This window comes from Ambystoma mexicanum, chromosome 6p (genome assembly GCF_040938575.1).
Source record: "Ambystoma mexicanum isolate Mex_15411 chromosome 6p, UKY_AmexF1_1, whole genome shotgun sequence".
Classification (NCBI taxonomy): domain Eukaryota; kingdom Metazoa; phylum Chordata; class Amphibia; order Caudata; family Ambystomatidae; genus Ambystoma; species Ambystoma mexicanum.
The window spans coordinates 519,832,842-519,846,717 of record NC_090935.1 but is presented as its reverse complement, the minus strand read 5'-3'; positions in this window follow the sequence as shown (position 1 = coordinate 519,846,717).

The window sequence follows — 13,876 nt, the reverse complement described above, 5'->3', positions numbered from 1 at the left end:
TCTAACATTTCCACTTGACTCTCTCTGCCATTCCCTCATTGGATGTAGCTAAGAAATCACATGACCATGCACCAATCACATTCAAGTCATCTACATCTAACTGCATCATCATAGATCAGCACTGCAAATGTACTGTGAATCTCTCTGAGTACAAGTGTCATATCATTGGCAAGCACCATCTACCAGAAATACTGTACAAGTCTCCAAGATTTCTACTTGCAGCTCCATGCATATCCATATGCATGAACACAAACGTCAGGTATGCATATTTTCTGTACAATAGATGAACACATTTTCAAACAGACTTTTAGCTTGTGTAATCTGTAAAATTAATTTACTATATTTTTTTCAATTTCCTAAAATCAACTATCACTTATAAACCTTTATACTATTTACTTTCTTTATACACACACACTCAAATCATGTTAAACTAACATTTTTTAAATGAAATATATAGACTACATATATTCAAACAATATTGCATGCAAGCACAATCTATGTTTAAATCTTTAAAAAAATACTTATACAATTTCATATTTTTTTGTTTTTATTTATTTATTTACTTAATTACTTTAATTTAGACATGACATTGAGGCGCTATTACCTAGAACATCTTACTTACCGAAATAGTGGTATTCACTGGTATATTATGAATTTCACAAGACATAGTAAAGATATTTTTTTTTTGCTACAGTTAGTCATTCAATACAATTTGTTCATTAAGAACATATCATATGTACTGAACTGATGCAATGTATCTTATGTAAATAAATCAGTTTAATGGTTTTAAAGAAGGCATTGAGGATTTCAATTAAAAAAATCAATATCTAAATTAAAAACAGCGCTAAATACAAACAAAGTTACTAATTTGAAGCTTTTACAATTGCAGTGAAGACCAGTCTCCTGAAAAGAAGCAGCCGAATTCGAAGAACAAAGAAGAACTAAGAAGTTACCTGTTAATTTAAGAAAAAAAAGTAAGTAGAATATCACCATAATATTTGTATTATTAATCAAACATACTATAACGTTAATACAAGCTATTTCTGTGCCTAAAAATAGAGATTGTGTACCATTTTGTCCAAAAATTTCCATGTCTTAAACAGCGATTTACAGCCAGAATGGCCCACAAATTCCTATTTTTGGACACACAAATTACCCAACTGAACCACTAAAATTTTCATATTATAGAACAAACAACTGTTTAAATTGTATACATTAGATTTACTATTTGTACTTTTCCACACCACTAGCTTACTTTTTTTTGTCATCTGAACCCCAGTTTAGTAACACATAAATTCAACAATACCTATCCCTACTAGTTGTAGTTCCCAATGCACAATCACACAATATTACATACATCTTTATCATCTTACTCAAACACTCATGCACACATACATTCTAGAACACCCCAACCCATTTCTTCTTTATTTTTTTCAACAGACCCTAAAGAATGCCTACCAAAAGTCAAGTCCGTAGAAAGCAACGCAAAAGTAGAGCAAATGAAAATAAAAGTGTCCAACATAAGCATCCATCTCTAGCAGAATTTGTAAAAAAAAGTTGAAACAAAACAGCTAATACAGTCATTTAGTGAAACACAAGAAGTTTCAAGTACAAAAACTTTGCCTCCTCTATCAAAATTTAAAACAAACCAAAAAACAATTAACAGAAAATCAGCTATCACTACAGATAAAACTACTTCTTCAAATTTTAATATAGTGCAAAGTAAGCATACCAAGAAAAGTATTTTGGCCAAAATGTACCGTCACAAAGTCCTTCAAAATCTTATAAAAACAGGAGAGAAATGAGGTTCAATGCTTAAAACGTATCGTAGGAAATTAATCTTAGAAGCGTTGATGGACAGTGCAATTCTTCTCAAAAGAAAGTTATTTATTTTACTGTTAAACAAAATGAAACCACTAACAAAACTAATAACTAAATTACAAAAAAGACTTCTCAATAAGCGAAATGTCAACAGAAAGAACTTCTTAAGTATCTGCGGAGGTGAATGGAATTACACTACGAGCACAGAACCATATTTTAATGAAGAAGCGTACAAACAAAAGCAAACAAATATAATTGCCATACATAGCAGTGGTCGAGGTTATGAAAAAGTGAATAATACCATAATGGAACAAGAAGTCCTCCTTACAAAAATATGCCCTGAAAACTTAGAATTAACCCCTCCATTCAACTTAATCAGAACGTCTAGTGTACAAATGGCCATGCACGTCAATGTGTAACATTCCCAAACAATGTTTCAAATCTTTACGCCAATTCCTCAATAAATATGTAAAAACCAAAGATAAAATCAAAATTAAATTACTGCAAAATATGGATACCTGTCCAGTGCGCAAGTACACATGACTACAAGGACATTCATTGGCCTGCATTATAGGACCTACTTGTAAAACCACTTTCCATGATATCAAAAGTATATCAACACATCATTCAACTATAAGAAATCTAGTCTATAAACTGTACTATGCTAAAAGTCCTGCTTTAGCACTAGCAAAGTTAAATAACATCCTTCTACATGGTACAGCAAAAGACCTACTTGAAGAAATTCACTATATCCAGAAAAAATATTTTGAAAGTGAAAGCCATTTACAGAATGAAATAGCTTTAAACCAATTAAGCAACAATTCTACACATGGCAACCTTTTGCTAAACACATACAAAAAAGAAATACTAAAATTTAAAAGTACATCAGCTGAAGTACCAAACCATGTATGTGTATGTTGCCGTAGAACTTTTTATAAAAGTAACATAAAAACTGTAGACCTATCATACAAAATAGAAGACAATGAAGATTCTAAATGGTTTGAATTAACTCTCTACCTTGTAGCAGAAAACAAATACGAAATAACTGAGCCCTTAATACTTTGCAGTTACTGCACTACAAAACTTGACAAATAATTTGGAATTATCCCCAGTACCAAAACCCCTATAACAACTTAATTTATATGAGAGCATCATAATTCAAACAGTATACCCATTTCAAGCAATAATACGCCTTCAACCAAAAACAGCAAAATTACCTCCCTCTGAATTGGTAAAAGGCATTCGTGGAAAAGTAGTTTATTTACCATTAGATCTAAAAGAAAAAGTGCATACTCTAGGAGTGCAACGTCCAATGCAGCAATCTTTAATTATCTTGGTAAATGGAGTACCTACAAAAGACAAAAAAATATGGCAACAGCTGGTAGATTTATATAACGTTAAACAAGCCTTCCAATATCTTAAAGAGAATAGTGAATATTACAAAGAAATTAATATTGAAGAAAACTTGAAAGATACAACTGAAATAATTCAAGAAACACAAGAAGCTGGTCAATTTGAGCTACTAGATCCTGCTACAATATCAAATACTTTAGACCATTATACAATTCATCCTTTTCACTGTAATGACACCGTAGAAGATGTACTGGAAACTTACCAAATGCATCAAACAAAAGGATCGCCAATCAGCATGTGGGAAAAAAGTATAGAAGCACATGCTTTTCCTCTACTCTTTCCTACTGGCAATGGAGGAAGGTATGATGATAGACCTATTCAAATATCAGCTTCAGAATACCGCTCATTACGGATGTTATCGGAAGATCCCAGATTTAGACAAAATGTGGAATACATATTCCACCTACTCTTTGAAAGTGAACTAGCAACTTTATGTTACGGAGTTGCACACATATTAAAATCAGGATCACACTTTCAAAATATGACAGCTACACAATTATTAGAAAAAGTGCAACAAAAGGATGAGGTTTTACAATCAAATATTACAAATCTATTAGCAAATATGCGTGGTACTAAAGAGTACTGGTTTCGACGTCATGGAGATGTACGTTGTATGATCAGAAACCTTGGCCCACCCACTTGGTTTGTTACATTAAGTTGTGCAGAATATGCATGGGAAGATTTACATGATTTCCTACGCATATCAAATAAAAACAAAACAAACATAGATATACTAACACCTGGAGAACTTTGTTCTTCGGATCCCCACAAATAGTGATCTTCATTCACAAATTTTACAATTTCAAAGACACAAATGTGGAAAATATTGTCGTCGCATATACAAAAACAAAGGGAAATACTACACCAAATGCCGATTTGGTTTCCTTAGACCAGTTACAAATACAGGTCAAGTGAACAACCTCATGTCTTCAGTTAGACATAGTGTTAAAGGTAAGTCACCTAAAAATACATATTACATAAAAAGAAAAGAAGAAGAAAAATATATCAATGATTATAATGCAATCATTGCCCACGTATGGAATGCAAACATAGGTGTGCAGTACATTGCAGACAATTCTACTGCAGTTGCACGATATGTCACAGCATACTTAACTAAAGCAGAAAAGACAGAGCTCCAAGACCTCTGGAATGACCTGTCATCAGATAAAACAATATCTCAGAAATTATACAGCTTGGGCATAAAAATGCTCACCCATAGAGAATGTGGATCATATGAAGCAGCTGATCGTTTAACTGGTACTGCATTGTATGGTAAATCTGAAAATATAGTATGGCTAAGTCTTGGTCCAGCTAAATCTAGAAAAAGAGTTCTAAAATCATATGAAGATATAGAAACAATAGCCAAACATGATCCCAACAGCCAAGACATTTTAAAAAACAATTTATTGGACACATACTACCCAAACAGAAGTAATACTTTGGAAAACATGTGTCTATACCACATAGCCCAAAACTACACATACAAAAATAATATGAAACCTGATGAAAAAATAGGTAAATATAGAGTGACAAACTGTGAAGGCAGCTTAGTTAAACTCACTAAACCAAATTTAATTAATCATATCAAATTGTCATTAAAGACTCCTCAACATAAAGAAGTATATTACATGTCCCTGCTACCACTCTTCAAACCATGGAGAAAAGAAGAACAATTACTAGATAACTATGACTCATATGAGGATGCTTTCAAAGCAAATGAAAGCACTATAACTGATGTAAACTTTACACAGTACAAAACAATGTTGCACAATGAACAGCAACACGAAGAAGAACTCCAAGCCCAACTAGATAAGGACACTCCTGGCAGTAGTCAACCTTCTGTAACAGGAAGCCAAGAACCACTGGGAGAACCACTAATAATAAAGGAGGCAGAATTAGCTATGATAGAAGTAGAAAACACCATGTGTCAGTATGAAGATAAGGAAGACTTAACTATACTACAATCAAAACTAAACAATGAGCAAAGTAGCATTTTTCAAGAAGTAACAAACAAATTGCACATGGTGTAAAACATGAAAATAAAGAATGTTCCTGCCATAATTATAAACCTATACTACTGTACGTCAGTGGTGAAGCTGGTTCTGGCAAAACATTCCTAATCAAAATCATTAGTAAGTTCCTTCAACAATTCACAAACAACAAACTGTCAGCTGTTGTCACTGCCCCCACAGGTTTAGCTGCCTACAACATAGGTGGTGTTACATTACACCGATTACTACTATTACCAGTAGAACACCAGAACAAATTAGACTATTACAAACTTTCTGCAGAAGCTGCAATGGAATTACGCAGAGTATTGAAACAAATGCAAATGCTACTAATAGATGAAGTGAGCATGGTCTCCAACCTGATGTTAGCTTTGATTCACCTCAGATTACAAGAAGTACTCAAAACAGACTATGAAGAGCTCTTTGCAGGAAAACACATTATTGTTTTTGGAGATCTGCTTCAATTAACACCAGTAAAAGGTGAGCCTATATTTAAAACATTAGGACACAAACTCTGCCGTAAAACTGTTGGCAGCATTGGAAATGTCTACCTTTGGCAACATTTCCAATACAGAGAATTAACAGAAAACATGCAGCAATCTGCAGATCTCACTTATGCCAACATTTTAAAAAGTATCAGAGTTGGTATACTTTCTAAAGAAGCAGAAGCAATATTGAAAACCCGGCACATTAATGCACTTTATGGTGATAATGCATGTGCTACAGATGTTATGGAACAATTAGCCCACAAAAATGTCAATTGTATGGCCTTAATGCCAAATATTGCAAGCTGTTTCAAATTCAATGAAATCATGCTAAGTAAAGAAATGCAACCAATCATGGAAATTAGCGCCACAGACAAACTAGATGTACATGGTATGACACTACCCATGTGTGACCAAGCCACAACAAGACTAAATAGTTTAGAAAAATCAATCTCAAACACAGCAGGCTTAGAAAAGATATTAAAATTATCCTTAAATTGCAGAGTAATTCTTAAACGTAACCTTGACGTGGACCAAGGACTAGTTAATGGAGCACTGGGTACAGTTGTTGGCTTTCAAACATACCCACGCAACAACAAAATTCAGTTTGTCAATATACTCTTTGACAAACTTTCAGAAGTAAAAAGGATAGGACGCTCAACAGCTAGATTCCTTCTCTTCAATGATATGTATGTACGCAGAGAACAATTTTCTCTAACTCTTGCATACGCAGTCACGATTCATAAATCACAGGGTCTTACCCTAGACAAAGCAATGACAGATATTGGTAACACAGTCTTTAAGGAAGGCTATGTAGCACTATCACGCTTACGTACACTTGACGATCTATTTCTAATCAACTTTGATGCAAGTAAAATACTTCGCTCACTATACACCCCCCACCTAAACACATATTCTGTTCCACAAAAAGTAAAACGTTATAAAAGAAAAATAAATCAAACAGAAATGCAACACAATGTCACTGCAAATCCTCCAAAGAGAGTAAAAGAAACTAATACTTCATCAAGTACCACAAGCAAAAAAGAATCAATTAGGGAAAGTAAACCAGGTACTTCTTTAAAGAAGGAAGACAAACTCCAAAAAAAGCAGTTAGATACAGAACTACCTGGACCATTTAAATTCTCAAATATAGTTGGTGTAAGTTGCTACGCAAATGTAGCAATGAATATTCTATTTCAATTACCACCACAGTACAGACCCATTGTGTTTGCAAATGTTAGTACTTCACAGAAATGCAGCAAACAATCCTGACAACACGTATAGTGTTTATGGAATAAGACAACAATTGGACTACTGTGCTGGAATGGTGAAATTCACTATAAACTCACAGGAAGATCCACAAGAATTTCTAATGTACTTACTACAAGTACTGGAAAACAAAAACATACCTATAAATGAAATCTTTCAGATTTCATACATGTGGAAACATACAGGCACTCTCTGCAACAATGTGACACAAGAAGAAATCCCCAATGAACGCTTCATATATATATCAATACCAAATTGTGAATCCATTCCATTTCAGCGACTTGTACAAAATGCAAACCATGGTAGATTATGCTCTACCTGCAATTCAGATAATCGCTCTACCTTAGTAATACAAACACATAGTAAATACATAATACTAATGCTTCTACGTTACAATGCAGATGGTACCAAAAACAACTGCAAGCTGACTGGATTCACACATGGTCAAATATCACTTGGTAAGAAAACCTTCACAACAATAGGTATAATCTACCACGCAGGAGCCACAACCAATTCAGGTTACTACACTGCATATATAAAAAAGAATTGTGGATGGTTTGAATGTAATGATAGTACCATTACTCTAAAGCAGAGATTACCAGGAAATCTTACAAATGCTTATTTGATGTTCTTAAAACCAAAATTTGATAACTAAACTGAATTTAAACCCTAAGTAAACTTGTGTTAAAAAAATATAAACTGTTGGAATACTCCAAAAGCTATCTAACTGCTCAAAGATTCTACAACAACTAATCAGATAAATGAATACCACTAAATTAGACCAAAAAATACACAGTTAGAATACGCCAATTGGTATCTAACTGCTCCAAAATGTTATAATATCAAAACAAATAAATAATGTGTTATTGCTCCAAAAAAATACAACAAGCCAAAGTATAAATGATTAGCCAGAAACAACAAGTGAACACTGAAAACAAACAAACAAATAAACTGTAGCATAACAGAAAAAGGTTTTTTTTAATCCAACATGGATTTTTATTTTCTCCCACAGACCCAATGATTTTAGCAACAAATACAGAAACTGAGCAAATTGCACAGTACTCTGATTTGTAATCTACTAAATATGAGGGTCCAAAAAAAAAAAAAAGTATATTGATTATACAATGTAATAAGTGATTACAAAATACTAATACTAACATGCTATTTTCTTTTATCACAGAAATTAACAAGAAATGCATGTACTCCGGTTACTAGACCAAACAGTAAGTATACAAATATAAGGAGAACCATAGCAGCATATCACATCCATAGTATCTAATACCTTTGTTCCTTATACATTTGTTTTTCACCCAAAGTTATAAGCAAATATGAATGTGATATGCTGCGGTGGTTGTTACCAGGGCATAGAGTCTTGGGTGCATGGCCCTGGCAACAACCACCGCAGCATATCACATCCATAGAGTCAAACATTTCAACTATGGTCTATGGAAACTTTTAATGTCCGCGGACATTATGAGTGTTCTTAGAACACTTTCAACTTGCCAGCGAACAATACGGACAGCGTTTTCAGGACACCCCCTACAAACATTTCAGAACAACGCGATAGTTCTTAGAACACTTTCAACTTGACAACGAACAATATGGACAGTGTCCTCAGTACACCCCCATTTTGTTTATTTGCGAACATTTCAGGACACTGTGAGTGTTCTTAGAACACATTCAACTTGCCAGCGAACAATACGGACTACGCCTTCAGGACACCCCCTACGAACATTCCGGGACACCGCGTGTGTTCTTAAAAACGTCTTCAGAACACCACCATTTTGTTTATTTGCGAACATTTCAGGACACCGCGAGTGTTCTTAGAACAACCGCCCACACGTCTTTCCAGCCGCCGGGCACTCTGCTGGGTGGGGCAGGTCGTATCCACACTTTATTCAAATCTCCCCTGCCCTTCCGGCCCTCTCTCGGGGAACACCTCCAGGCCTTCTGACACCCCTGCCGCCGCGCCACATCGCACATACCTCCTCAGTCTTAATGGAGCGCGACCCTGCTTCCATTTTGGTTGCTCTCGCCTCTGACACCTCATGGCACCTCCCCAATTCAAGGATGCGCTGAAGCGTGATGCCTGGTTCTCGTAGCACCTGGCGCCTGAGCTTGCCCGATGAACACGCCTGGATAAGCATTGTCCTAATCATGTCCTCTGCATCTCCCCAGGCGCAGGCTAAGGAGAGACGCCTCAGGCGTCCATAGAAGGAGTCCAGAGATTCATCGTCCTTCTGCTTGGCCGATAGCATCACAAAACGCTCCTAGTCCGCGTTCGCAAGAGGCAAAAAGTAAGCCTGCAGGGCAGCCTTCGCCTGACCATATGATCCATTCCCAGGCGGCAGCGATTCAAAAATCTCTTGCACGGACGGTCCTGCCGAATACAGCATGGTTGCCAGCCTGGTGTCATCATCCACCACCTGGGCCGCTCGAAAGTACATGTCCAGACGGTCCACCCACCTTCTCCATCTGGGCCCTAGGCTAGATGGTGGGCCCGACACATCAAACTCGGGGATGGGCTGCAGAGCCGCCTGGGTACGCACCTGGGCCATGACCGGAAGGATTTGGGGAGCAACGGGCCCCACCGCTGGCTGTACAAGAGGTGGAAGACCCTGAGGAGCTGCCTGAACAAGTGGAGGTTGCTGCACAGGCTGCCCCTGAGGTAGCGCACGTGACGGGGGTGGAGGAGGCCGCTGAATTGCCGCTGCGCCACCTTGGTCCTCAGTGTCACTCATGAGTCTGAGCACACAGGCACCCCAGCATGGAACACCGGGGCCGCAACTCAAACACCACAGTCACTGCAACACCTTGTGATGATGAAGAGGGTGAAATCAGTGTGGCCACCACCTTGATGATGAAGAGGAAGAAACAGAGTGTATCCACCAGCCTGATGATGAAAGAGATGAGGATGAACTGTTCAGCCTTCAAATGTTCCAAAAATTCAAAGAAGAAAATGTGTGGGTCATGTAGATCCTAGGCCCAAAGCCTTCTTTCTTGCTTTCACTCAACGTAGGAAACCCAAGGAAAAGCCAAAATTGAAATTAGGCATATATCCTTGCAGGTATGCCTTCCTGCTGTCAGGAGTTCCAAAAATTAAGCTTGGGGCCGCTTCCGAACCGAAACCGGAGCCTCGTGAAGTCCCACAGCTTGTTTGCCAAAATGGCCGCCAGCCGCGTGGGTAACGCACTACACGCGGCAAAGAAACGAAGTGTTGCATCCACCTCGTTTCGGTGAAAAATTGTGATTAATAGTCACCGCCGGGTCCGGGCATCGTTTCCCCCACTCGTCGCCACTGTTGAGGGTTCGTCCATGCCCCCATGCGGTCCCGTAGCCCCAGCTAGCAAGGACGACACCTCACACGCGTCCTTACTGTTCGGGCTTCCCGGTTGCTCTGCGCCCCGTTTATTTATGTTGCACGTGGCGACGTGCAACGTCACGCCGTCGCGTGCGTGCCCGTCATCGGCCAGCGCCACAACATTCAACTTGACAGAGAACAATACGGACAGTGTCCTCAGGACACCCCCTACGAACATTCCCCAGACACCGCGAGTGTTCTTAAAAGCGTCTTCAGAACACCACCATCTTGTTTATTTGCGAACATTTCAGGACACCGCGAGTGTTCTTAGAACACATTCAACTTGACAGAGAACAATACGGACAGCGTCCTCAGGACACCCCCATTTTGTTTATTTGCGAACATTTCAGGACACCGCAAGTGTTCTTAGAACACATTCAACTTGTCAGCGACAACCCCCATTCATATTTCCGAACATTTCAGGACACAGCGAGTGTTCAACAACGTCTTCAGAACACCCCCATTTTGTGTATTTGCGAACATTTCAGGACACCGCAAGTGTTCTTAGAACATATTCAACTTGACAACGAACAATACGGACAGCATCCTCAGGACACCCCCATTTTGTTTATTTGCGAACATTTCAGGACACTGAGAGTGTTCTTAGAACAGTTTCAGTTTGCTTGCGAACAAAACGGACACATATTGAGTCCTCAGAACACCCCCCATTCAGTTTATTTAGAATATTTCAGAACACCCGTGATGTCCGAAGACAAATCGAACACAAAAAGGACGTCTAACACATAAAAAACACAACTTTCATCCTATCTCATACACTCCCACCCTCCCCAAACACTCCTACACACCAACACACTCCACTAAATACAAATTTTGAACAAAGTTTCACCACGCTGTCCGTGGACGACCGCGAATCCAAGATGGCGGGCGCTACCGAAAATCTGATGCGCTTCACGCTCCACGCCGTCTAATCAGCGAACATGTTGCATGTCTGCGAACATCACGCATGCCGATTGGCCAATCAGGACACTGTCCGCGGAGCGAACAGGGAAGTGTGTCCGCGGACCGAACACAGATATCACTAATTTTTTTTTACCTACTTTTTGGTTATTTTTAAAAGAACTACTGGACGGATTTTCACCAAATTTGCAAAAGCACGCTTTCGGACCAAGCCGCTGCTCCTGGTCCAAATTTGGTGAAAATCCGTCCAGCGGTTTGGGCTGTAGACGCAAGCAAATAAAATCCCATTCAGTCTATGGGAAAAAAAAAGTTTTGGGACCACCCCTATAAATTTGCCCCCCCTGGCCGAATCCTCACCAAACTTTGCAAAAAGATTCAGAGTGACCCAAATACTGTTTTTGCAGAGTTTGGTGAGGATCCGTCCAGGGAGAGCGCAGTTATAAGCCGCCCAAAAAGTACTCTTCCTATGGAAACAGCAACTTAACCATAACTACATGGCCACTACTGTGGCCATGTAATATATATGGGGCAGCAATCACCAAGGTGTGACAATACAATTCAAAAATAAGTCAAGCAATTGAATTCACTTATAATAATGCAGAATGTAAAACACAGGAAAAAGAACAGTTTTGGTTTGTGAACAGATAGCAATTAGGTTAATATTTCCCCTCGCAAAGTACTTTAAAGCACAAATGAGCAATCCTACACAGAGGTAAGTAATCAGCTGGTATTCAGGAATGAAAGATAATGTCTAGAGTTGAATGCAATCTTCCCTCTCTAGAGTTGAATGCAATCTTCCCTCTCCAAACAAGAGAGAAAACATTTTTTAGAATTTGACACTTTTAAAATGAAAGGTGAAAAATGGCTTTGTGCAACAATGCAAAATGGTCAAAAATGCTTAAATGGATAAAATTTATTAGGAAAGCAACACTAAACAGATCCTAACAAATATGAGCTACAATATAAATAACAGTACACACTTTAGATCAGTATGGGATTTGAGAAACACTTTGAATGGGAAATAGACATGTGTAAACTTTAGAAAACTGCAAATTCGCGGCAAAATTTCACTATGCAATAATTTAAATAAACGGGTCAAATACACTGTTCCGGTTTTTGGTTGTGGATGTAGCTAAGGGTCTTAGGTATCAGTGAGAGCTGAAATTTCGTTTCTAGCTATAAATGTGAAGAAGTTGTGGAGGTTTTAGTGAGAAGCTGTTTTGCAAAATAGGCACGAAAATGAAAACAGAAATTCAGTTTAAAAAATGACAGATGGGTTTCATTACACTATATTAATGACTATGAAAAAGAGAATGCCACACATGAATCTTCACAGTTAAGTTGCCAGAGTAACCCTTCACGTAGTGGATACTCTGATTCTTTCTGGGAACTGCTTAGTTACTCAAAATCACTATGGATTTATGGTTTGGTAAAACAAATGAGGAAAATCAGCGCAAGAATGGTTTTGACAATACTAGGGTTCTGAATTTAAAGATGGGATGGGTTGAGATAGGGATAAGACAATGCAAATATACTATGGGTCACTGTTCTTCCTATCAATACTTACAGTCCCTTGTAATTAAAATGGACCGTCAAGGTTCTGGTCATGGATCGGGTCGGGTCTACTGGCAACAGGACACTTCTGGAGGTATTGGATCAGCGGCACGGTTCTGGTCAATTTTGGACTGCACCTCAGACTGGATTTTGGATGGGCCCTTCTGGTCACTGGACACGGTAGATAGCAGGATGCAAGTTTCAGCGGGCAAGCCTTAATGGTAGAAAGCCAGACTGAATCAGAATTATTCTTTTATGTTTTGGGATGGTTGAATTTGGGCCTAGCTAAAAAGAGTTCGGCAATGCTAGAGTCTGGATTCTGCAAAGACATCTGGAGTCAAAGAAGTCTGGATTCAGCTACAAGATGAAGAGTTCTGGAACAAGGTGCTGCACGGAAATCTAGATGTGTTCTGGAAACAGTGTGTCCTATGAGTTGTGTAGTTCCTATATTTATACTACCAAATTACATCACCAAGTTTATGATGTGGGCAGAATTTCAAATACACACCCCCACGGCTCTCAGGGGCCACAGGCACTTGCCTTATCCTGCTTGGCAGTCAGACCTGAGCTGCCATCTTTATGATGCGATTTAGGAACTCCCACATTGATTCTGACCACAATTTAGCTTTCCCATAAATTTACATTTCTACAAGTATGCCCTCTACTAAAATCAGACACATGCATTAGATTTTTTTATGGTTTATCCTGGCGTCCAATTCCCATCTCTGTGAGAGCTGTCTTTCTCATTCTATGGGATTTCATCCATTTTAATCATAACAGTTTGGATTAATAATTTCTAATTCGGAACATCTCTGGGTGTTTATCAGTGGATCATGTACATACAATCTTAAGCTTGCAACATGAATAGTTCTGCTACAATGAGAGTTTTTTCATAACTTTGGTTCCTTAAGTGATACAGGTTTCATCAATGTCTTTAAAGCCAAAGCCTAAAATTAGGTTACACATTTTCAGACTTATCCTTCTTTAGGTTGCACAGTTAAAGAGTTTCAAACTTAACCACAAATACAGATTTAAACAACAAGAAG